Consider the following 25,234-nt stretch of genomic DNA (forward strand, 5'->3'; position numbering starts at 1 on the left):
GAAGTCTACATCTTAGTGAGATTCTAGGAAAGAAATCGCAACAGCTGTCCAGGCATCTGTTGGAGTGACGCAGTGTGAAAAGAGTTCTAAATATAGTTGGGACCTAAGACAAATGAATTTCCATGCAGTGTGGCAAGTATCAATTGAACTAGCTCAGAAGGAGCGTGCTGTTAAAATTAACCTGAATCAAGAGTGGATATGGTTTGCTCTGGAAGGCAAAAGATGTTTGCCTTGGTAATTTTTGTTAGCAAACTCAAAATATAACGTCCATTGCCACTTTCCAGGTACAGAGAACCAGTATACCAGAATGTGGAGTAAGGCCAAATGGCGTCAGACTGACAGTGTAGCTCAGTTGCTAGAGTGCTTACATAGATGCATGAAACCCTGGGTTCAGTCCCCAACACCACATAAAACAGGCATGGTAGTGTTCCACTTGGGAGGTGGAGGCAGGAGGATGAAGGTCATCCTCTGCTACAGAAGGAATTCGAGGCCAGCTTTGATTGTAGGGGACCCTGTCTCAACAACAGTGTTAAAAGATGTGGTACAGGGCTTTACAGGAACTCATCACATCCAGTACCTCCAGGATAACCCTGGGTCTATCTTGACTTTCCTGGCGCCCTAGTTAGCAACACTCAGCATCTGTCTTAGTCTGTTTTGTATCATTGTAACAGAATTCCATGCCTGGGTAATTGATCTAATGTCAAGGTGCTAGACCCTGGCAAGGGCCATTAGACTGTGTCATCTGGTGGTAGGATTCAGAAGAGCAAGAAACAAAAGGGGCATCTCAGTGGTTGCTGCTGCTGCTGCTGCTGCTGCTGCTGCTGGGCATCAAACCCAAGTTCTCATGAATGTTAGATAAGCTCTCTACCGCTAAGCCACGCACTCCACCTGCGTTCAAGAAATAACCTGCTCCTATGAAAAGGACATTGATACACTCATGGGGACAGGGCTCCTCTGACCTAGGAACTTGTTGATGCCTCAACTATCCACAGTGTTACATTGGGAATTGTGTTTCTAACATGCGAGCTTTGGATCTGTACATCCTTCCCATTTCTTCCCCATAGTTCCTAAGTGTCCATATTTGCTGAGAATGGTTTTATACCCTGACAATCCAAAGAAAAGGGTAGACTCCGTCTGCCTTCTCCTAGAGACTGAGTAGCAATGTGCATTTTATTTCAGGTCTCATTCTCCCTATAAAGCTCTTAGCATTGTCCGGCACAGTGAATATCAGTAAATGACCCCAGTGTGTAAGAACACACATGTGTAATTGGTAGTAGCTGCCATTTATGGAGCACTTATAACAGTCTAAAAATTCTCTGTACACACATGCATGCATACACATATACACAAAGTTGTTTTAATCCTTACAGCATCCTAAGGGTACATGTTATTGTCCCAGCTAGTCCCATTTCAGAGATGAGCTGACTGGCGTTTAGTGAACTGGAGTTGTTCAAGACCGCATGTTTGGTAACTTGAGTCCCTAACCATTGGGGTGTTCCTCTGAGTAGCATTCCATAGTCCCCATTGCCCCACAACTCCCCCCACAGGCAGAGTAGTACTTGCAGTGTTTGTTCCCTGCCTTCCAGTGCCCAGGAGACTAATTGCCCTGACTTCCCTGTCAGCATGTAACCTCCTAACCCTTTCTCAAGATCACAAACTCTCTGGAAGCAAAGGAAGTTATCAGTCAAGCTGAGAGCTGTCATGCTAATGGAGGGCTAATGCTAATACTAATGATCAGTAATAGCAGGAAGGAAGGAAGGGAAGGGGGAGTCTGTAATAACTGCCCAATTTGTTTTCAGATTGTTCAGACACTTTCACATCTCTGAGTGGCCCACGCCTCACTAAGCCTTGCGGTGGTGTCGGTTCCCTCCATGTGGTAGGGAAGAAACTGAGACCTATACCATTGCAGGAGACGTTGCCCAAAGCCAAGGGTCAATTTGCAGCAAAGCTGGAATTCAGGTGCAATTCTCGTTCCTTTATATCCTAAAAAAGTCTTCTCTGTGCAATGGTTATTTATCCCAAAACATCAGGTGTTGGGTAACCTTCCTCTAACCCCACCATATATGTCCTTCATCTGTAGGATTTTACCAGTCATGTAAGAAACCTTGAGATCAGTGCAGAACAGAATTTGCACTTCTGGATTTGCTGTGAGTTTCATGTCACGCTGCCATGTACCTGCTGCTGCTGACTGACCTCCGCAGACCCCTGTCTTTCCACAGCTCTCTTGGCAAGAGGCAGCAGAAGTTAAGCGTTGTTCAGAAAGCCTTCTGCGGCCATTAGCTGCAGTTGCCTGTTCTCTCTGCCTGCACAGCCACCCAGGTCTCTTCTTCAGAAAGAAAAGGCAGCAGAGGTTGATCTCTGTGGAGCTGGGGCTGTCCCTCTTCCTTCCCCTCAAAGGAGAGGTCTTACCAGAGATACTCCCTACGTTCATTTTTTCTTAAACTACAGACTTCTGAGAGCCTCCACCATTCAGCGAAACGTCTCAGGAAACACTCGTTGGCTGCAGCTGGCTCAAGTTTCCACCCTCTGTTAACTCAGACTCTCTCCATCACCTCACTGCTTCCAGTCACTGCTCTTGGGTTTGTTGGTGGTGTTTTGAGGGAGGGTCCTCACTATGTTGCCCAGACTGATTTCTAACTCCTGGGCTCAGAATATATCCCTTCTCCAGCCCTCTGAGTATTCGAGGCTAGAGGTGTGCACCACCGTGCTGGTTCTCTTGATGGCAGTGTTCTCATTCCTGTCTTGTGCTCTCTTGTGGATTCCTTCTCCACTCCTGCACCCATACTTCAAACACGGTTGTTCGGGATTCTCTTTCTGGACATTTACCCTTGGTCCTGTCCCTGCCTGTTCATCTCGGTGGTTACATGCTTTAGCGCCCATTCCACCTTCGTTTCCTGAAAGAGGTCTTCCCCTACGATCTCGCCCTTACTGCCCCGTTCTCTCTCCTTTGGGATATCTCCGGAGCATCTCAGGGTCAACATGGCCCTTTTCCTTCCTGCAGTGCCCACAGGTCACTTTCTGTGATCAGTGGGTCATCGTTCACTCCACAGAGCACTCTGGTCATGACTAGTACAGCCTTCGTCCCCCACTTCCAGTGACTGCAACTCCACCCTTCCGCTCCTGGGGTGTTTCTGAAGTGTCCTCTCACGCCTGTGGCCCTTTCCCGGGGCCGTTACCTTTTGTGTCTGCAGTGCTTCTCTCAGCTTTTGTTGTTAAAGTTCTTTATCCATCAAGGCTTGCTGGTGTTTCTTTAGGATAAATATTGTTATCGTAGTTCGTTCTTTGTACTTCCCTGTCAGAATGCAAGAAATGGGTTGGCAATTTAGGGGAGGTTCTTGGAGGAAATCTACAGGTACTTGCCCAGCGTGCCTAGTTTGCACAGTTGCTTGGGGACACTGGATGTTAACATGTACCGCTCCATCCCTGAATCCCTTTTGCCTTTGTTCTCACTCTCGCCCGCCGCTTACTCTCTCACATCCAGCACTACCAGAGTGGATTTAGATGCCTCCCATCCAAGTCAACTGTGGTCTCCTGGTCCTTGTCTGGTTTCTAGGGTTAAATACAAGCTCATACAAGACAAAAAAAAAAAATCAAGCTACTTCTATGTTCACGTGCCTAGCCTAGCTCTTACTTCCTGCTCAGCAGGTGATCTCAGCACAGTGAAGGGGTAGACATGGAAAGCACCAGATGTTTGTGGGTGTGCTACTGTCAAGCTCTCTGTAGACTAGGTCTCCTCCCACTCACCTGAATGTACAGGTCAAGTTGCTTGAGTCCAAGCTGAGAGCCGTTCTTGTATTTCGGGTGAACTCCAGTTCTAGTTTCTCCAGTTAACAGTTGTTAATCAGACTGGCTGCCCAGTTGCTTGTGTCTCAATCAAAGCATTTCTATCAAAGCCTTGTTTATGAGTGCAAATACACCATTGCTGTTTATGAGGAATTATTTTCTACCCTGCATGCAAACTAGCCACAAAAGCTGCTGTATGCATATGATATTATTATTCTGTGTGAAGTTTAAGGAATGCTGGGTTTTGACATTCTGCCTTTGAATAAAACAAGGCTCTATTAGAAAATCCCTAGTGAATAAAGCAGGAAAATTATAAGTAAACACCCAAGACGCCCTGAATATTAGAACGACAGCTGCAATGTTGTCATGGCATTGAGGAAAGTTACACTGTCTGGTAATAGACCTTATGTTTGCGCTATAACAAGGGTGAGAAGGTGGGTCTTCATATTCAGAACAACTGGACATGTCTCAAAGCTGTTATTAAAAGCAAAAAAGGTACTAACACAGGTTGACTTTGGCAAAACAAAATTACAAATTTAAGTAAACATTTGGGGCAAATAGGTTTTTTCTCATAAGGGACTAAAGCAGGGATTAGAAATAGAAATCATCTCTTTCTAGAATGTAGCACGATTAATAAAAACCCAGAGGCAGATATTGGGGTTCAACCTGAAGGTCAGAAAAGCAAAACAACCAGCCACTGGCTCTTGCCTCTCCCCCAGTCTGAAATGGCAGTCCTGCCTTCAGGAATCTCAGAATGAGACTGTGTCTGAGAGATGTCTCCCCCCCCTCATCTTTTATTCCCCTCTAGGGCTGGGATTAAAGGTGTGCACCACTAGCACCCCGTTTTTATGACAAACTAATATGGCTACTGGGACAAAAGGTGTGTGTGTCACAACTGCCGGGTCTATAAGGCTGACCAGTGGGACTGGAGCTGTTTTGCTCTCTGATCTTCAGGCAAGCTTAATTTATTAAAAATACAAGTGAAATGTCACTACACTAGAACACCTGTATTTTTTCCATATAGTGCCTCTTCATTTCTCTCTAAACCAGACTCCCTGGCCATCTGGCAAAAGATGGCTTCCTCTTACCACTCCAGGTTCTGTGTCCTCTTTCAGTTCAACTAAAGAATCCATACTGAATTGGAATATCTCAGTTCCAGTTTCAGCCTCTCAGAAGGAAATTGGTTGGTGTGGCATAGGTCAGAAATCCCTGTGGTCCCAACAACTATAGCCAAGGAGACAGGGCCCTGTGATGCAAGTGTGATACCATAGTATCCACCCAGACACAAAGCAGGCAATTCTCAGACAGGGTGGGCCGTTGTGTGCTAGAACGACCACCTTTGCACCACGAAACTCCAGGGAAGCGTGAAGTGAGATGCACAGTGTAGTAGTCCTGAGCAGGTACAGGTCTTATAGCCCGATTGCCTGTGTCTTCCAGCTGATGGCTCCCTTGCGGCCGGGCTCATGCTTCCTTCTGTAGTACATAGAGAAGTGCCAACCACAGGCAGTCATTGTGCCTTTCTTCAATAAGCAGAAGAAAATATTAGCTCTGCCTTCATGGAAATTATAGTCTGGTGATACAAATAGGTAGTAAGTGTTTGAATAAATGCAAAGCAGAATTGTGGTGTACAGTTCTGGGAAGGAGAGAGGGAGGAAGACATAAAACTAGAACAAACCTCTCTACAGGTGTTAAAACACAAGGGAGCTATATGAACATCACCTGTTCATCCCAAGAGGATGACCATGGTAATCATAGCGTTCTGTTTGCATATTATCTGTTCATAATCTCAGCACATACATAAACACTATGGTTTGCATTTAAACATTTACTGGTTCATTTAAAGTATTAGCTGCTAAGAGATTATCATAAAAACAAACAAAATATAAATACATGCCACAAATGTTAGTTGGTACCTTTTAATATTGACTGACATTTTTTAATTCTTATTTTCCAATTTCAAATGATAGACTCCCAGCCCAGAGTTTGATGTAATTATAAAACAATTCTGCCAGTATCAAGTGGTTAAGTTTACAATAGGAGATAAGAATTCAGTCAACCCTATAAGGAGATTTGGAATAAAATTTTACAAATAACAATCAAAAGACATATTCTCTTTAGGACATGCAGGCAGGTTTAAAAGATAAGCCAGGATGTGTTTTGTCTATATGATGGATTATCTCCAGTGATCTTGGTGATGGTAAAAGGGACCAGAGGTAAAAAAAAATCTAAGAAATGTGGGGGGTTTGGAGCTAAGTTAGCATATTTGTTGCCAATACTAACCAAGAAATCACTGTGAAAGCAAACCAGATCTAAGAGTGTACTTCACAGAGCTCTTGTCTTGCTGTATTCATTAGAACAACTCCTGTTGGTTCTCACTTGAAGCTTCTGTATAAGCAGTTGCAGACCTCCGTGACTGGTTGCTATAGATTCTTCCCTCTCCAAAGTTTTGTATAGATAAAGGGAGAAGTCAGTTCTTTGAGGTTCTTCAGGGTCCTAGGCACCCTCCATCCATGGTTCCATCATCCTGACTCTCTTCCATTCAAACTGGTCCAAGAGGCAAGAGTGAGCTTGGACCAGATCTGTACCAGAAAACATCCATCACCCCACCATACTTTATTATTAGAAACTTAGTCACACATACCACACCTGCCTCTAAGAAGACTGGACAAGTATATAGTCAGAGACCCAGAAGGGGATCTTGTAAGCATCAAGCCGCAATGTAGGAATTAACAAACCAGAGACAAACATCACAGAGGTCCACAGGGGGATTTCCTAGTCTTAAATACTAGGGAAATACTACTTCACCTTGATCTCTCTGGGATCTACTCCATTGGCCCACATCATCAATAACCCTCACCCAGGATGTTTCCATGCAGAGTTTCCGACTGGGCAGTTTAAGAGCGTGACTCCCATCGTGAGCAGAACTGCCCACTTTGGAAGGCCACCATTGCGCTTGCAAGACCTCAGGTTGGCTCTAACTAGCTTTCCCCTAAACAGCACGGCATTACTGATTTGAGTCAGTTACATCTAGGGTTTTGTTGTATTTGAGCTGGGCATTGAACAGGTCACTAAAAGATCACTTGGCATCTGCCCTGTGGAAAGCTCCATACAAATTCTTTTAAGTAACATAGTGAGGAAAACATGTTCCTCCCGCTCACGCCCTGAGCAAAAGTAGGATTGTCTTCAGCCTCACAGGCCACTGTGATAAGGAACCTATCCCTCGGGTCTCAAGCTGGTGGGCCAGGCAGGAAACGATGATGCTGGGACCCTGCATTACCTGTCATCTTTTATCTTATGCCCTATGAGCCTTCTTCACGTATTCAGAGTGTCCACTGATTTTCACATGTTTACATAGCTGTGCAACCATTTTGACAACAAGTGTAGCCAAAGGAAAAAAAACAAAAACAAAAACCTCTATTAGTATTCACTTCCCATATTCTTCCAAGCTCCCCCAACTCCAGCAACTGCACAAGAATGTTCTTTCTCTGTCGACTTGCTGTTTGGGATTTTGCATACAAGTATGTTTATGTGGTCTGGTTTGTCTGGCCACTTTGATTCAGCATGATGCTTTCCAGTTTCATCCATGTTGAAGCATGTGTCCACACTTACTCCCTTCCATGCCTCTTAATCCCTTGTACGGACATGTCACCTTTATCCACTCATGCGTTGGTGGTCATCTTGCTTGTTTTTCTCTTTTGCCTGTGATGAATAATCTGCCTGAACATTTGTGTACAACTAGATGTGAGTTTTTGTTTTCATTTCTTGTGGTGTTTATCTCAGAGTGTAACTACTGGGTCATATGGTAACTCTATGTTTATCCTTTTTAGGAACTGCCAGGCTGTTTCCCACAGCGACGGCGCCATTTTACATTTCCACCAGCAGTGTCTGAGGGTTCCAATTGCTCCACGTCCTCAGCCAGCACTTGTCACTGCCTGTCCTGCTTACTGTAGCCACTGTAGTGGGTGCGAAGTGGTGTCTCATTGTTTTGGCTTACATTTCCCCAATGGATTAATTTCTGTGGTGTTTATATTACTAACCTAGGGCAAAAGTTTAAGTCTTGTACTTTCGTGTGACAATCACATATGACTGGGTTGGCTTTCTGAAACAAAACCATAGTTCTATACCAGATAAATGTTGTTCTTGAGGGGTTATACTTTAAAAAAAAAAAAACATGAAGTGAGATGAAGATTGCACACTCACCTGGGACATTTGTTCTGCAGTACAGATTCTTTCACAGTGTTCTTTATCTGAGCTCCTCAAGTGCTATTCTGTGACTTTTGCTAGATAATCCAGACAGCGGTTTGGTTAGATCCCCAGTGTGGTGTCACTCGGTAAACACTTGAAAATGGAGATGTGTGTCTCTGGTTTTATCGGTTGAGATTAAAGGTGGTTTATAGCACAGTAAACCCTTTCTCCCTACTCTGTGTCTCAGCGTGGGCCGAGAACCTGTCACCAGAAACTCCTTAAGCTAGGCTGGCCTTTCTCTACTGTCGTGTTGCTGTGATGACCTCAGGTTCTGACTGCAGAAGAGAGGCAAGAACCCTTTTCTGACTTGTGTGCCTCCCTGTCCTTTGTTTCCAGTAAAAGCTGTGCTGCTTTCAGCCCTTGCCTCTGTCTGGTTCTCTGATGTTTTTGTCAGTACTTGCGCCTTCTGTCTCTTTGGAGCTCCTCGTCCTCCTTGTTTCTGTCGTGGAAAGAACGTCGTGCAGCTTGGGAGTGTGTGAGTTTCGCCAGCTCTCAGTGTGTACAGAATGAGAAAAGAAGGGGTGTTGAAGGAGGAAAGACTACTGAGCCAAATTCAGAAACTGCTCTCTCTAGAAAGAGTCCCAGCATGCCTCAGGAAGCTCCCCCAGGAAGGAGCACCTCCCTGAAGACCCATCCTCCTCTCTGGCACACAGAGAGCCACACCAGAGCCCAGCCTCCCGTTTGCTGTGCACTCCTGTAGGGGACAAAGGGGAAAGAGAAAGAAGAGTAGAAAGTTGTCCCCTTCGCAGTATCACCTCTGTCTTTTCTGCTCCTCAACCTAGTGTGGACTCGGGGCTCAGCTGGGAGTGGCTAGAAATAATAACTAGATCGATGGGCAGAACTTGAATTTTGCCACTCCAGAGTAAAAGGAGGCAATAACTTTAGACACTTAGGAAGCTGGAGTAAGCCTTCGTGAATTCACTTTTGACACTCTTTTGTTAATTAAAACACTGCTCTGGGTGAAGCAAGCACATCATGACCCAGTTATGGTGTTGTTTTTACTAAAGGTCCTGGACCACTAGATAATCCTCACCTGTGCCTTCTGAATGGCCAGAGGAATCAAATACTATCCAGAGATGTGTTAGTCAGAACTGTGGTTTACTTCTGATTTTTAAAATGACTAGCCCTCAGGCGATAAAAAAAATGAATGATGGCAAGTCCTTACCAAACCATCCTGTGTGCTAAGCATTATGTGACAGCCGTGCATCGCCCTCTGAGGTGAACACAGTTGTCCTTCAATGGAGGTGTAATGAAGGTCAGTGCTTGCCTTATCCAGTTTGCCCCGTAGCTCAGTTGTCAGTGGAGCAGACATAGTGAACGGGAAAGCTCCCCACTCCCCTGTACCCTAGGACAAGTGGAGCAGAGGGGATGTAGGATGGCTCCCCACCCCCCTGTACCCTAGGAGGAGGGAGGGAGGAGGTTTATGAGGCAGAGCAAGGCTCTAAAGGCTAGACGAGAGCTTACCCAGATTAGGAAGCTAACTGATGGATTTGGCTGTGGTGGAGCTTATTTCTGTTTGGCTTTTGAATTTTACTGTGGTGATTTATACAGGAAACTTCAGGCTCCTTTCCCTCCTAGAACAGAGGGAATGAAGGCCGAAGAGAAGCCAACTAACTGGTTTGTTCTGTAAGAAAATGATCAAATGTGCTTCTGTGGAACAAAAATGGATTTGAAATTTTGCTTGTTCTTTTATATTATGAAAGTGAAATAAAACAGGGATGCTACTTGAACTGCTTTTCTGATTTCACATAGAAAATAAGAGTGTCCAAAACCTGAGTATACTTCCTCGCTACAAATGTTGTTATCCACAGTCACTTGCTCAAGGAAATTGCCACCACCTCACTGTACTGCGAGGGTTTTAAATATCAGCAAGCTAATCTCTCTCTCTCTCTCTCTCTCTCTCTCTCTCTCTCTCTCTCTCGCATACACACACTTTGAGCAGCCTCTTGCTTTGTTGTGACTTGTGCGCTCTCCGGTTAAGGTGAGTGCCTGAGTATGCTGGAGCTAGTGCTGCATCCCTGTAAAGATGCCCATCCAGAAGGAAGCTCTTAGAGTCAGCCCTGTCCCCGAAGCTTCCCTCGCCTGCTCTTCCCCTACCACACATGCAAAAACAATTCTTTAATGTACTCTCTAAGTGACCCCCTTTGGGAGAACACTCCCTAAGTATTCTAATAGAAATTATTTCTCTGAGTTCAAGGAAATTTTATGTTCACTGAGTCTTGTTCTTAAAACTGTTCCTTCTAGAATGACACACACTGAGAACTAGGGTGGGATGCCTTAATTAGGAAACGTTTGTTGATTGCCTCCAATAAGCTAAGCAATTATGCAATGTATCAGAATATGAATATGTATGCTTTGTAATATTAACCCTTGATGTGGAAGAAACAGCCTGAGCTTTGAAGTCAGGTAATTGCAAAAATAATGCTGACTGGATGCCAGGCACTGTTGCAAGCATCTTTATAAGTTAGTTCACTTGTCCTTACCTCAGCCCTCTGAGGGTGCATTGTTAATGTGCCCATTTCACAGATGAGAAGAAACCCAAGGTAGGGTTAAGAAAAAAAAGAAAGCTGCCCCGAGTCTGGGCCCTCTGAGTGTAAGCCAGCGGTTGAAATCAACCTGACTGATTCCTCCCTTCTGAGGAACCACAGTCAAGGCTTCCAATTCTGGTGCCGTACTTCAGTAGCCAGGCAGTGCTAGGAGCTAAACTGTCCTCACAGTACTTTGCTTACCCATAAAAGTGGGCCAGGCTCTTTGAAGAATTAAGTGGAGGGCCCGGAGAGATGGCTCGGTGGCTAATAACAAACACTGCTCTTGCAGAGGATCCGGGTTTGGTTCATTGTCTGACAGCTCACAACTGCCTGTAACTCAGCTTAGAGGAGTTCAGTGCTGCCTTCTGCTTTCTGTGGCCACCTGCCCTCACTTGTGCCTACCCACACACAGAGACACAGCATAGAATTTAAAAGAAATATATTATTTCTTTCAAATGAATTGAATACTCCTGAGCATGAGCAGGACTCTTAATGGTGACTCTACACCTAATTCATTTATGGGTTTCTTTTTGTTTTTTGTTTTGTTTTAGTTTAGACCCCACCCAAAGAACTTGTGATTCATTTCAGTACCCTGTGGTATGTGGCCTCTTGTGACCAATTTAAGATCCCTGTGAGCATCGTTTCGGAATAAGCAGAGTGGCTTTTTAAATGACTCTCTTGATGACTATACAGCTCAATTCAGGATTAAAAGAAGACAGTGGTAAAGAGCCAGCTCAGAGCCTGAAACAGTTGTTCCAGAGATATGGAGGTGCCGCCCTTACCCCCCACTCACTGCTGAAGGATACCATACTTTATGACTTTATGGTTCAGCTGAAAAGAAGTGCATTGCTTTTCTTCTGTTTGGTTTCCCCTCCGCTGTGACCCAGTGAACTACCTTGAAAGCAAACCTTTAAAACACTCTCCGTGTCAGCTACTACAACATTTACAGTTTTAGGTCTGTACCGTGGAGTCGGGAGGGTCTAAACATCCTGGTGGACACAGGATGTCATCACCATGTCCCTTACCCGAAAGGGAGGAGGCGCTTGTCAACACCCTGCTTTGCAAAAGTGAGAGGCGCTTCCCCAAGAGAACAGCAGTTCCTGTAGTGCTTTTATTCAGTGGGAGTTCGGGGTAATTACTGTATTGAGAATGAAGAACTTTTGACTTGTAGCAAAGCATTCATTTAAGGAAATGGCACACAACTTGAAAACTGTACTCTGACCGTATGATTTTAGCTTTCTTTTGCTGGAACTGGCTTCCTTCAAGGCCATGCCATTTAGATCTCAGGCTAAACCTAATAAAAGGTGACAAGGCGGATTAGAGGCCGTGCTGTCTCAACAGGGTGGCACTGTCCCATTCAACGGCCCTTTATTGAGCACTCCTTACGAGACACTGGAATGCATGTCTACGAAGGACATTGTCCCCACACTTTAAAGTCCATAGGAGAGGGAGGTGTCCATTTGGTCACTCATGGACAGTTTGTAAGCATCGGCCTCACTAGCGTCACCTCAGCTCCAAGTAATGCCTGATATGACCTACTAGCTTCAGGCCTTAACATTAATTGAATGTTTTCAGACATTATTTTTATCTCAGAATGATTAGCTGGACTTGTATGATTTCAATAGAATCCGATACTTGGGACTTGCTTCCTTGCCTCTAGCCTGTCACCTACTCTCCTCCATCACCACTTGGTAGGACTGGGGAGGGAGCATGCTAGACTCTCAGCAGTTAGGACCACAGCGAAGAGAGACCCATGGCACATCACCGTCGAGAGAGCTACAGTAAGCCGTATCCCCAAAGCCATCGAAATTGATGCCGCTCTGGCCAATGCCCTTTAGTAGACTAACCTCTCTCCACTTGTCTCTTCTCAAGATAAGGAATAATAATAGCACCCCACTATGCCACACTACTCTGTGGACATGGGGTGGAGGCTGACACTGAGTGAACTCACTCCTGGTGGCAAAAAGGAACAACTTGTTCGCTTTTAACTGAGAAACATACAAGGACTTCTGCAGTCTGAGCTCCATTTTCTGTAGAAGTCAGTGAGTTGCTTTCATGACCATTGCCAGTATGCTGTGTGCCAGACACTGTTCTCGGCACCTAGGATAAACTCAGCAGTCAGTCCACACAGAATCCGAGCTGTGGTGTGGGGGTCAGCCTGGCACATTTTATGAGTGGTGATGAAGTCCCTTGGAAAGGGAGAGAAGAAGGGAAAGAGATGAGAACAGAGCTTACGGGGCCCAGATGGCACAAGCCCTATCAGCCATTGTCAGCAAAAACCGGAGGAAGAATGAAAACAACTACTAGGGATTATTGAGCTCATAGGATATACCAGGCACTGTAATAAGCTTTTGACATGGATTTTCTGCTTTAAACCAAATAAGCAGAGTAAAGCCTTGCTGTAAAGCAGGTGACACTGTCTCCAGGGAGGCAACCGAGAGTTGCTTGCAAAGGCAGCGGTGAGCCCAGGACCCTCTGGTTTTATAAGGCAGCTTGGTGGTAGAAGGATGTGCACACAGTATTGGGTATCACAAGATTAATTTTGGATTGCACTTGACTTCAATGTAAGGCCCTTGTTCAGGAACTATGGAGTATTTGTTACCTTTGTTTCCAGAAGAACTAGACCTAAAGCATCTAAGCTCCCAGTGCTCACTACTTAGGTATTTTTCCTAGAGCACCAAGCAGGTACACAGCCCAAGCTAAGCTTCCCTTCTCTCACACCTGGTTTTCTTTCCAGTGGAAACCCTGGATGAGCTTTTTGTGCCCTTCCCCCATTTAAAAGCCCCAGCATTGCCCAGCGCTTGTTAAGGGCAGATGCAAAGACTAAATACCAAGGCTTCAGTTTCCTGTTCTGGCTACGCTAGAACAGAAAACGAGGTAGCTTTCCGAGCAGCTGCAGCGACCCATGAACCTGCAGTCCAGCTGTGACTCCCAGAACCCTGTGAGTTGGCACATCTTCTGCAGGATGTTATTCTCAGCTGATGGACACCCGCAAAGTCAAGTTACTTGTTCAAGACCAAATCTCAAGGTAGACTGTGAAGGACAGACAGCAGCCTTACTGAAATAAGTCAGCTTATTTTGCAAGATGAAGTCAAGACCTGCCAGATAATCTTCATTCATACTCTGTAGATTTGAAATTCATGAGACCATTGAAGACCATTGAGCTGTTAAAAATAAAAATAAAAAAAGAAGAGGGAGCATATCGGTCATTATTTAGCAGCCAATAATTTATCTGTAAAACACAGTGCTGGCCACCAATGGTGCACTCACCGGTGGCCACTGACTTCTACCCCCTGGCTGTGCAGAAGAGGCAGATGATTACTTAGGGTTTAGTGCTGAGCTGTGCCCTGAGCTGAGTCCTAATTCCATTTGCTGTGCACAGAATCAGTTTGTCCTTACCCAGCAAAAAAAGAAAAGAGAATAAAACAAAGAGAAAGTGCATATAAATGGTGAGGATAGTTCTATCTGCATTCCCACCTGAGCATAAAGTAAGAGAGGCCAATCTGCTGTTCCCCCCAGTTGACCTCAGCTCCCTTTGCTTTCTCCTGCTTCCCAGTGTGAGATTTCATTGTATCTAGTGTTTAAAGGTAACATTTTCATATATCATAGCCCCAAGGTGCTGTGCAAAGGGAAGAAAGAAGCAACATTCTTTCCATTGCTGAAAGAAATCCCAGCTGTGTTTGGCTCTGCTAAAGGGTCAGTTTGCCTTTTACCCTTGTGAGATTTTCACTGTGTTCTTGACTTTAGCGCTTATGCTATAAAAGAGATACAAATTCATTCTACTGGTAGATGTACAAGGCAGTCATCTGTTTATCAGAGTCAGTATCTGGCTAACTGAGACCACGGCCGCTGTTGGGCTTCCACGTGTGGTTGGCCATTGCCCTCATTTTTTTTTAATCTGTAAAACAAAGATACTGATATTTATGTCATTGACATGGTGACGTTTAAGTGAATAGTAAAGATCCTGACATTCAGCACATGGTGATAATACCTATCGCTGGCCATCCCCTCTTGGTAAGTATGATGTGGACTTTACCCGGTAGGTGGAAGCCAAGGACAGTTTTTAGATAGGTGGATGGCATGATCTATGTGGTTTTAGGACAGATGACTTTGGGGGCTGGAGAGGTGTCCCAGTTAATGAAGTGCTTGCTGTGTACTTGGTGTTCAGATCCTTTACGTCATTTAAAAAAGTGAGGCATGATGCCATGTGTCTGTAATCCCAGGGCTGAGGAGGAGCAGACAGGAGGATCCTAGGGGCTTGGTGGCCAGCCAGTCTAGCCCAGCTGACAAGTTGATTTGATGAGAATTTGATGTCTTAGAAAAACAATAACAGTGGGGGATTGAGGAAGTACAAACCTCTACCCCCCCCCCCACACACACACATACACATAAAAAAATAAAGATTACTTTGGTGTCTCTTTTGTTACCTGGGCTAAACTATAGTAAACCTGGAATAAAGAAATATTGGCAAAGATGAAGGCCTGAGTGAAAGGAAATGACCATGGTAAGTCAGAGGACAACTTGCAAGACTTGGTTCTCCCCTTCCATCACGTGGGTTCCGTGCATCAAACTCAGGTCATCTAGTTTAAGGGCAAGCGCCTTTACCTGCTAAACCATCTTGCTGACCCAAGGCTTGGCAGTTTTAAAAGTACGACAGACATCACATAGACTACTTGGTTACGGGAGCGTGGGAAGAGTTCTAAAGCCAAGGGGGTGGAGTGATAGACGAGCCAGCTGGGGCAGAGGAGTATAAAAGGTGCTGTTGTAATGCAGGCAGACAGTCTGAGCCTGGCCTTGTAAGACACTGCTTGGCTAGCCATCGTGACAAGTCAGCAGGGGTAAGCAGCATCCCTGCCATTTAGCATTGTGGACATGTAAACTCGGGGGAATCCAAAACCTTCCATTCACCTTTCAGGACCCACAGTCCTACTGAAACTCTCTGTCCCTCTTCCACACATATCTGAGTATAATGTGTACCTAAAATTTCCTGTATCTTTTTCTTGAATGTATCATTTTCTGAGACCCATGTAGACTGAGCGCAGCACAGCTGTGGTCCAGCAAGCCTCAGAACAGCACAGTTGCAGGCCTTCAGTGTGCAGTCGGGAGCCTAAGCGTGGGTCTTACCCTTTGCCTTGATGGGCACACTTCATTTTAAGAGGTGTTGCTCTTGTTAACACAGAGACCCAGGGGGCTGAAGCGATGGCTCAGCAGTTAAGAGAGCTTACCATTGTGGAGAACCCTGGTTCACTTCTAGTACCAATGCAAAGGTTCTCAGCCACCTGCAGCTCCAGTTTCAGGAGATCTGAGACCCTCTTCTAGCCGCCATGGGCTCCTGCTGTACATGGTGCACATCCACTCGCATAGGCAAGCATTCACATAAATAAAATGATGTTTTAAAAGTTCATAAGAGAGCAGAGACTCTGGGGCCAGAATAGCCAGGTTTGAATTCCTGTCGTACTAATCCCTGTATGTCTATGGGCAACGTACTTAACCTGTGGGCATCAGCCTCTGTGTCTGTGAGTGAGGACACTGACAGTGCCCTCAGTCTGTAGGGTCTGTAAGGACTAGTACCATCTTTGGCATTCCCAGGATAAGGGTCTTAACAAAACTGCCGCTGTTGGTAAGTTCCCATTTCCCAGCCCAGTCCAGGTCCCTCCAGTTCAGTTCTCAATTAATGTATCTAGTCTACCACTTCCAAGCCAGAGATGAGGACTTTCCTTTTAAAAATGGAAGTGTCCAGTGATTGCACACCTATAATCCTAGCACCCTAGTGACAGACTCAGGAAGGCCAGCTTGAGTTATGTAACAATTCTCTCTCTCTCTCTCTCTCTCTCTCTCTCTCTCTCTCTCTCTCTCTCTCTCCCCCCCCTCTCTCCCTTTCCCTCTCCTCCCCTACACACACACAAAAAAGACTTAGAAACCCCCTTCCCCCCAGAGCCATGCACTATGGTCTGTTTTGAAGCCTGCCAGTCTCAGGGACTGAAGAGATAGCTCGGCAGTTAAGAGCACTTGATGCTGCTCTTGCAGAAACCTGAGTTAGGTCTTCAGCACTGACATCAGATGGCTCACAACTGCCTGTAACTCCAGCTCCAGGACATCTGACACCCTTTTCTGGTCTCGTTAGGCACCTGATACACCCATACAGGTACATACACATAAGTAAAAATAATTTTTTTAAAATAGAAAAGAAGTCTGGCAGCCAAGAGAGAGGACTTTGAAAGCATGGCTGTAGCAAATACCTAGTTTATTGTAGGCACAGTGGGCAAGCAAGAAGCCAGCTTTGGCCTGGTCTCTGTCTCATAAGATGTGTGAAATCATAGGGAATGCGGTCTTCTCTCTGTAGCTGAATGAAGTTTTCCAGCAAATTTATGGGGCTGCCCGCTCACAGCCCCATGTGACGTCTTTGTTGGGCTCATTTGGCAGTCGCAGCAGCAAGAAACAAACCCTGCAGTTTTAAATGAGGAGTTAGAGAGGTCAGAGCAGGTGGTCACACCACAGTATGAAGCCACCAAACTCCTCATCTTCCTGACTGACACCTCCCTGAATCCCCACAACGATCTCAGAATACCTCCTCCCCCAGCAGTTACAGACTTGATATTCTCAGTGAAAGAGGCCCATCACCTTCTTGGACTCTCCCAGAAGGTCCCACAGTGTAGAGCTACAAAGAGTCTTGACTAGACAGCAGTGGAGGTGACTCTGTGAAAGACAGGCCAGCACTTGTTTACTTCCAGCGGCATAAGGGTTAAGAGCCATCACTGTGGTCACTGTGGTCACTGAGGTCACACACCAGCTCTCGGGGTTCTGGGTCCACCCCAGATTGTTTGGCTTGGCCAGGAGAGTCATATGCACACACATCAATTGCTTGCCTACTCCAGCTGGAAGGCTTCACATCCAAATCAGCATTTCTAACTTTTCTCCGCGCCGTCTCTGAAAGCACAGGCTGGCCACGTAGACACTGTCTGCTCGTGTGAAGTAGAGGCCCCTCATTGGCCCTTCCACCTTGAGGTAGCTTCAGGCTGGCGCACTTCCTATATATTTGCAGGTTTATCAGTGTACCGACAGAGCCCTGTGCTATTCCCTCTATAATATAATCCCAAGTGAAAAACAAAAATCCTTTTCATCACTTTCCTGACCTAATTTAACAGGGTGCTGAGTCTCAGGCCTTGAGTTCAACTGAAGATGAAAACTCCTGAGTGAAATATTCTCTGGCTGGTGCTTTTCTGAAGTGGCAGAGTTGGAAATGATCCCTACCTGGTGGCATTTCTGTGTCTCGGTTGTTTTCCCTTTGACCTTTCCGTGGTAGCATTTTATGCTCCTCTGGTTCCTACCAGCTGTACAGGCTAAACAGCAAGCCAACTTTTGACCCTCTCCTTAGTCATCCACTTCTGGCTGCTGAGAGAGTTTGAGGTTATAGGCTGGATGTGGGGACGGGAGCGTGGAGCTGCAGAGGGGAAATGAGATACCTGTTTCGCTTCCACGGGCTTGAAAACTGAGTCATGAGGCCACACAGGACAAAGGTAGTGTGAACAAGTCTTTGCAGATCATCCTGTCAGGAAGCCATTCGCCCCCACCCCTCGCACCTTTTCCTTACCAGGTGCATAGCCGGCCCTCTCCTCCTGGATCCATTCAGACTACCTAGCCTCGGTCGGCAAAATCTGCCCTTTTCCTAGACTTCTTTATTCTCTGGCCACCTGCCAACCACTCGAGGGCAGTTTGAACATTTGACAGGAGGCCAGCACGTGGAGTCCTTGGAGACTTGGTCGCTGTGGCTGTGACGGTGAGGAGGGATCACCTCACCGGCCTTAGAGGCTCCTCCCACTCTGGAGTTTTGGCTCATGACATTCCACTGTTGTCGTGTTTCCCTTTACCATAGCAGGGGTTTGTTCATTTCTCCCAATTCCCATGGCTCCAGTTTCACATGAGGTCGTGGACTCCTCAATCAAAAAGTTGTTCATAGCTTTGGTAGGTCTGAAATTTCAGAGTATTGAGCAAGACCCACATTGTGCTAGAGCATGATCTAATACGATTGGACTGTCAAAACAAGAAGCGGCCGAGTCTGCGGCTCAGAGGTTCTTAAGAAGGAAATCTCCCCTGTGAGAACCTCAGAAAGAGCATAAACATGTGGACTGGGGCCGATTTCATTTTCATTTCTTCCATGAATTTAAGTAGACTAAGTAGAATGGAGTCTTGGCTACACAGAAGCAGTAGATGGTATCTTTCTGTTGGGAAACTAATGGTTGTGTAATTACCAGCATGAAACATCAGAAAAATACGTGAGCCATTTTGGTAGGACCCTGCAGAGCACTTGGGACAGAGCCCCAAAATGTCGAGAGAGACGATGCGTCACTCGGGCCGCAGTCGGAGAGCAGGGAGTTCCTTTTCCAGCCCACCAACTGTGAGAGGCGGCCAGTTATGTAACCTTTCGCTCCTTGGTCTTTTCATCCCTGAAATGAGAATGGGGCATTACAAGGTTGTCACAGGGGATAACAGAAATACTATGTGGCTAATGTTTGGAGCAGTGCCCGGTGTGTGAAGGGTGCCCAGTAGTGAGAGGGGTGGCTGTCTGGGTCAGTGCAAGTGTGCTTGTGCACTGCGGGGATTCGTACAGTTTTCAAAATAACGTTGGTATCGTAGTTTCCTGTTCTTTGTGTCCTCACTGGTGTGACCCTACAAGAGCAACATCTCATCTCCTTGCCAGACTCCTTCCCGAGAGCACTTCTCAGTGAAGGCTCAGTCCGGCACTGCGCTCACTTCAGCCTCCCGCAGCCCACTTTTTTAAATGTTCTGTTCATGCATTAAGGCACTGAATGTCCGCATCATTGCTCCTGCTGGATTGCACTGTAACCATTAACCAGGCATGTTTATGCAATGCCTTAGGTATAATCACTTGTTATAAAACACAGTAAAGGATATGGCTTACTGATGCTTTCATATTGACTACAGGGGAAACCCAGTGCCATCTCTCACCTTGTTAGATTAATACTTGCAATGAAAATCTGACTGATTCTGAAGAGAAGTTAGAGGTCCAATCAGCTGTCCTGCTTACTGCCTCCTTGCTGTCTTTGTGTCGTGGGGAAAAGCTGTGTTCCGGGGACTACCCAGGCATTTGTTTTTGTGCCCTGGCAGAGGACTTGGATCTAATTCACTGCTGTAGTAGCAGCAGCAGCAGACAGTTCCTTTCCTCTACCGAGTCATTTCCAGCTAAGGAAATTACTGTCCTGAGTGCTGGGTGGGAGCAGACACCAGAGAAAAACTCCTTTAGCTCATTTAGTTGTTTTACTTACAGCCCAGGCTGGGGGGGGGGGGGGGGGGGGGGGGCTCAGCTAAGTACTTCCCTTGCAAATGCAGGGACCCATCTCTAATCCCAGCTCCTGTCTGAAAGAAGTCAGATGTGGTGGCACAAGCCCAGGAGAGGTGGAGATGTCATCTTCTAAGCTTGACATCCAGGCTGTCCTCCTGCTGAGAAAATCAAGACCCACTTTGTTCTCTGTCCTCCCCACATACACACTTTACCCTCTCATAAATGTGTGCCAGCACACGAGCATGTATACATCTACACAATAAATATATAGAGCACCCATGGCCAGGTGTGACCACTCACACCTTTTTGGTTTTTGTTTTTGATTTATAGAGACAGAGTTTCTCTGTGTAGCCCTGGATGTCCTGGAACTCGCTCAATTAATGGTGTGAGCCGCCACTGCCTGGCTACCAACTCACACTTTTAATCCCAATACTGGGGAGACAGAAGGAGGTAGGCCTCTGTGAGTTTCAGGCCAGCCTGGTCTACATAGACAGTTCCAGGACAGCCAGAATTACATGGTAAGACACTGTGTTAAAAAAAAAAAAAACAACAAAAAACAAAAAAAAAAAGGAAAGGAGGGAGGGAAAAATTAAAAGGAAGCCCAGAGTGTCTGCAAAGTCTGGCTCTACACACTGTTCGATGTTTTCAGTTCTAAAAATCCTTCAGAGAAGTCTTTGAAAAACATGAAGACAGTAAAAACATCAAAGAGATTCAGCAGTTAAAAGCACATACTGCTTCTGCAGAGGACCCAAGTTCAGTTCCCAGCACCCATGTTAGGCAACTCACAACCCTGTAACTCTAGTTCCAGGGGATCTGACACCTCTTCTGAACTCCACTGGCATTGGCACTCAGACGTGCACATACTCACATATATACACATAATTAAAATGAGCCTTGAAAACAGAATTTGCTCCATGTAGTTTATGATGTCACCAGGGATGCTTGATGGAGTTGTCAGCATGTAAGCCTTTCTGTGGCTAAGGCCTGCTTTAGTCAAGGGTGTTGCGCAATACGTCAGCACTTCCCCTTTCTTTCCTGTAACTGCAGCTTTTCTGGTGATTAGCATTCGTCGTCTTTTCCTGGTTAAGGGGTTGTCAGCTGCAGTCTTGAGGGAGTTCCCCGCCCACTTTAGAAACAATCTGAAGAGCTGAATGTGTTACTTGGAAATTAAGAAATTTGGAATCATTCATGGGAACTCAAATGGTGAACTAGAGTAAAGAAATGGTTATGATCATGAAAATAGGATAATGATGGGATCATAGAAGGACTAAAACCTCAGGAATGATAAACGTACTAAAGTGTTTAATCAACACTCTTGTCTCTGTCCCATGCTTCTCAAAAGATATACTTGGTACATCTCAGGAGCTGGGCTGAAGGCAGACGCATTGCAAGATGGGATGGCTTCAACTCTGTTCCTCTAGAGAACTCTAATGAACAGGTTCTTGCAGATGCTTAGGAAGTGGCTTTGTAACTGTCTTGAATTACCTGGGGCTAACGGAAATCTCTTATAAATCCCTGCTGCAGCCATAGTGCCAACAGCACACGAGTGACAGCTTGGGGTGGCAGAAGGTATGCTGCGCAGGGCAAAGGCAAGAGGGCGGTTTTCTGTGCAAGGCACATGTAATTGCTTTCTGCCCGTTGGCCAGATGGGGTGAGACAGTCAAGAGATGGCTGGTGTCTGAATGAGGGCCTGTTAAAGTGTGGTGAGGAAAGTGACCTTCCCTGCTGAGCCGGAAGACAGCAGCCAGAAGACAGAATGCAAAGGAAGTAGTGGAGCATGGGCACAGGCCCTGGGGCTGGACTGATTTTGCTGTTTAAGCAGCCATAAGAAAGCAGATGGAGCTGGGACATGGGAAGAAGTGGAGCTAAGCCCTGAATGGTAGAAGTGAGCTCTGATAAAAATAAATCAGTACAAGGAGAAAACCATAGTAGTTGATTTCACGTATGGGATTTCAGAATTGTCCCAGTTTTCTGTTTTTCTTCCTCTTCCTTTTTTGGGGGTTCTGGTGATGGAACCCAGGCCAGGCCTTGGTAGATTCTACCATTGACCTGTACCTTCAGCCCCAATTGCTTTTCCTTTTTAGTATATAATGGGGTTTCAGTGTCTAGCCCAGGGTGCTGCTTCAGACTCATGATTCCACTCAGCTCCTGAGTTCTGGGAGTACAGTCCTGTAGCATCCTAGGAGCCACATGTGTGCCTGCTCTGAGCCATCAGTGACAGCTCAGCCTTGCCAGCAACTCCCCTCGCCCACACCCCAGCACCACACAATGAAAGAGACATGTCTTCACCCCCACTCTCGGCTCCTGACTTATAGTAGCCTCGAGAGCTTCCCTGTGCTCTACCTTCCTCAGTGGACAAAGGAGGTGACAAAGGAGGATGGAAAATTCAAGCTGTTCTTTGCTCGGCTCGACAAGTAGGAGAGATTGGCTTTGCAGAGTAGACCGAAGAGTCAGAGGAAGTCACAAAGTGGAGGTGAGATGCAGGGCCCCATCAAATGGCAATGGAGAGCTCCTGATGCATTCTTCCTCCTGGGCCCCCAGAGTGAGCAACTACAGGCCATACAGGGCCGGCAGGGGAGTGACTTGAGATAATGGAAAGTGGGAATAGCTTATGGGCTTCAAAGACTGGTAATCAAATAAGGTAGAAACATGCAGAGATGGGAGGTGCATGGATGAAGGTGAAAATTTGTTCAAAATAATTTAGCAACCAGAAGCAAAGTCTTTAATGCCTAAGTGGATATGGGAGCAGCAGGCCAATTCCTCCCCACCATTAAAAGCTTATGCAAAGCCCATAAATCAGTAATGTGCTTTTTAGACTTGCAGTTTCCTTTCTAGGAGCTTTGCATTTTTAGACTCATGACCACTCCCTGAAAATAACCAAGGGTGAGTGGTGGTAGTGGTGGTTTGCCAATTCTCTTCTTCTCCCCCACCTCTAGAAGTGGATTGCTGATCCTGGAAGTGGGATTATTTTTCCACGGCCAGTGCTGTGTCTGGACCCACAGACTTCCGTTCCGTACATGGACTTCATTTGTTGTATGCCATCGCTGAGCACTCCTGCCAGGTGTTGACGATGCGACAGGCGGCTGGGGCTCGGGGACTCCAGATGTGGGGCTCTGGGAGTCCAGATGTGGGGCTCGGGGACTCCAGATGGGGGGCTCTGGGAGTCCAGATGGGGGGCTCCAGATGGGGAGCAGAGGTGTGAACAAAGCAGAACAAATAAAGGGCAAGGGAGTAGCTCATTCCAGGGAGGTTAAGGAGGGCCTGAAAACGTAACTAGCCCCTGACTGAGGGGCTTCAAGGAAGAAGTTCTGGTTAGGTCCAGGCAGCCACGTGAGCTGTGATGTGCAGACGACCTCATCTCTGGCTTTTCTGTGACTAGAACCTTTCTTTACTCTCTTGTTTCCTCTGTATGTGGGTTGCAGAGGGAAGGAATGTCACATGTAAGATTCAAGGACTAGGGATGGGTGCCACTGGGGAGGATTAGGACCTGTGTGTTTCCTAGTAGCAGAGCAACCCTGTGTAAACTCTAGAACCAAAAGGAGCTATGTGGCCTCAGGCATTTCCTCTTCCTTCCTCCGAGCCCAGCGTCTGCTGTGAAGATGAGACCGCGTCCTCTGCGGTGCTGGGGATGGAGTGAACTGTGCAGAGTGCCGTCAGGGACTGCGTTGTGAGCCACGAACCTGGGCTGCGTGAGTGTGTCCACTCCAGGCTTGCCTCTTGGGAAACTTTAACTCGAAGCCTCGTGTTATATAAGTATGTAAAATAGGCAGGTCATAAATCAAAAACAGATTTTTTTTAGTTCTTCAGTACACATATAATTTTACCATTTATTGAAGATGAACGTATATTTGCATACTAGTCAGGAGGATATGCTTGTTGATCTTTACATAAAGAATGAGAACTTAGCTGAGCACGAAACACCTTTAGCATTTTTCAGAGCCGAATCAAATATTCCAACAAAATATAATCTAAAGAACCCTAATTCAGCTGGGCGGCAGTGGCACACACCTTTAATCCCAATGCCTGGGAGGCAGAGGCAGGTGAGTTCAAGGCCAGCCTGGTCTACTAGAGCTAGTTCCAGAACAGACTCCAAAGCTACACGGGCAAACACTGTCTCAAAAAATAAAAAAAGAAATAAAGAAAGAAAAGAAAAAGAAAGAAGAGAGAGAGAACGCTAATTTGATACTCACAGGCTGAGGAATGACAGTGGAAAGCCTTTGTTTTCAGTAATTAAACCATTGTGTTTCCCATAAGAGCAGAAAAACACTGCAGTTACTAATATACAGTCGTGTTGAATCTATTGAATCAAAGTGCTGAAGGTAACGTTCACTGGCACTGCACATACGTCGGCACGTACAACGCAGAGTTCACACGTAACAGGTCTAGAACCCCAGGCTGCTGTGAAGTCACAGGAAACCCTTTAAACTCACGACATGCTGATTTTGAAGAAGTGGTAGTCACTGAATGTTCAGACACTTTTCACTGTTGCCAGCTGTTTTGGCAGCCACCACATTCAATCATGTGGCCCCATGTGGTGTCTTGACATGAAAACAAGACCTCTTTTCAAATCATCTTGTGTCCATGTGTTAGGTAAGTCCTCTCACAGGTCAGAAGCCTCAGTGTCCCCATCTATAAAATGAAGGAATAAAACTTCTTTGTGGACTTGCCAGACTCTTGAGAACTACTTGCTAACACAGTGCTCGGCCACACTGTCAATAACAAATGTTGGCTCTTGGCCTCTGCTTTCTCAATATATATTGCAGACACCGTCTGAACGTTCCATAGGCCTAAGGCAGCTGCTCTCAACCTCTATAGGTCTCAATCCCATTGGGGGTCAAATGACCCTTTCACATGCTTAGTGTGTTTGAACCATAGCACCAAAGAGGGACAAAGCAAAAAACAAGCAAAGACTCACTGAGTTAGAGCAGTGCCCAGAACTCACAGTGATGAGAATGATGTGTCCATAACAGCCAGGCAGGGTGGGGGGGTGGGGGGATGGTACGTTAGTTAAGTCTTGCCAGGACTGGTGATGCAGGCCTGTAATCCCAGCTATGCAGGATGCTGAAATAGATTGTAAATTCAAGGGCCAACCTGAGAATTCAAGATCCTGTCTCAAAATAAAAAAAATAAATAAAAATACTATTACAGATGCAGTTCAGTGGTCACGTGCTTGCCGAGCTGCACGTGCAGTTTAATGGTCACATGCTTGCCCGGCTGCACATGCTGTTCAGTGGTCACGTGTTTGCCCAGCTTCACGTGCAGTTCAATGATCACGTGCTTGCCCAGCTGCAGGTGCAGTTCGGTGGTCACGTGCTTGCCCAGCTGCAGGTGCAGTTCGGTGGTCACGTGCTTGCCCAGCTGCAGAAGCAGTTCAGTG

General features: G+C 46.1%; 1 protein-coding gene and 1 long non-coding RNA gene across 3 annotated transcripts in view; one reads left to right on the top strand and one right to left on the bottom strand.

Moving 5' to 3' along the window:
- Nsmce2 (NSE2 SUMO ligase component of SMC5/6 complex) overlaps positions 1–25,234 on the top strand; it is a 209,547-nt gene that overhangs the window by 144,797 nt on the left and 39,516 nt on the right. The gene's annotated exons all lie outside the window — the stretch shown is intronic.
- On the bottom strand, positions 16,784–18,481 carry LOC146891090 (uncharacterized). Its single transcript, XR_014998037.2, has 2 exons — positions 17,178–18,481; positions 16,784–17,001 (listed from the first exon to the last, which is right to left on the bottom strand). It is a non-coding gene; the product is annotated as an uncharacterized LOC146891090 (long non-coding RNA).

Source organism: Myodes glareolus, chromosome 19, assembly GCF_982192425.1.
Source record: "Myodes glareolus chromosome 19, mMyoGla1.1, whole genome shotgun sequence".
Lineage (NCBI taxonomy): Eukaryota > Metazoa > Chordata > Mammalia > Rodentia > Cricetidae > Myodes > Myodes glareolus.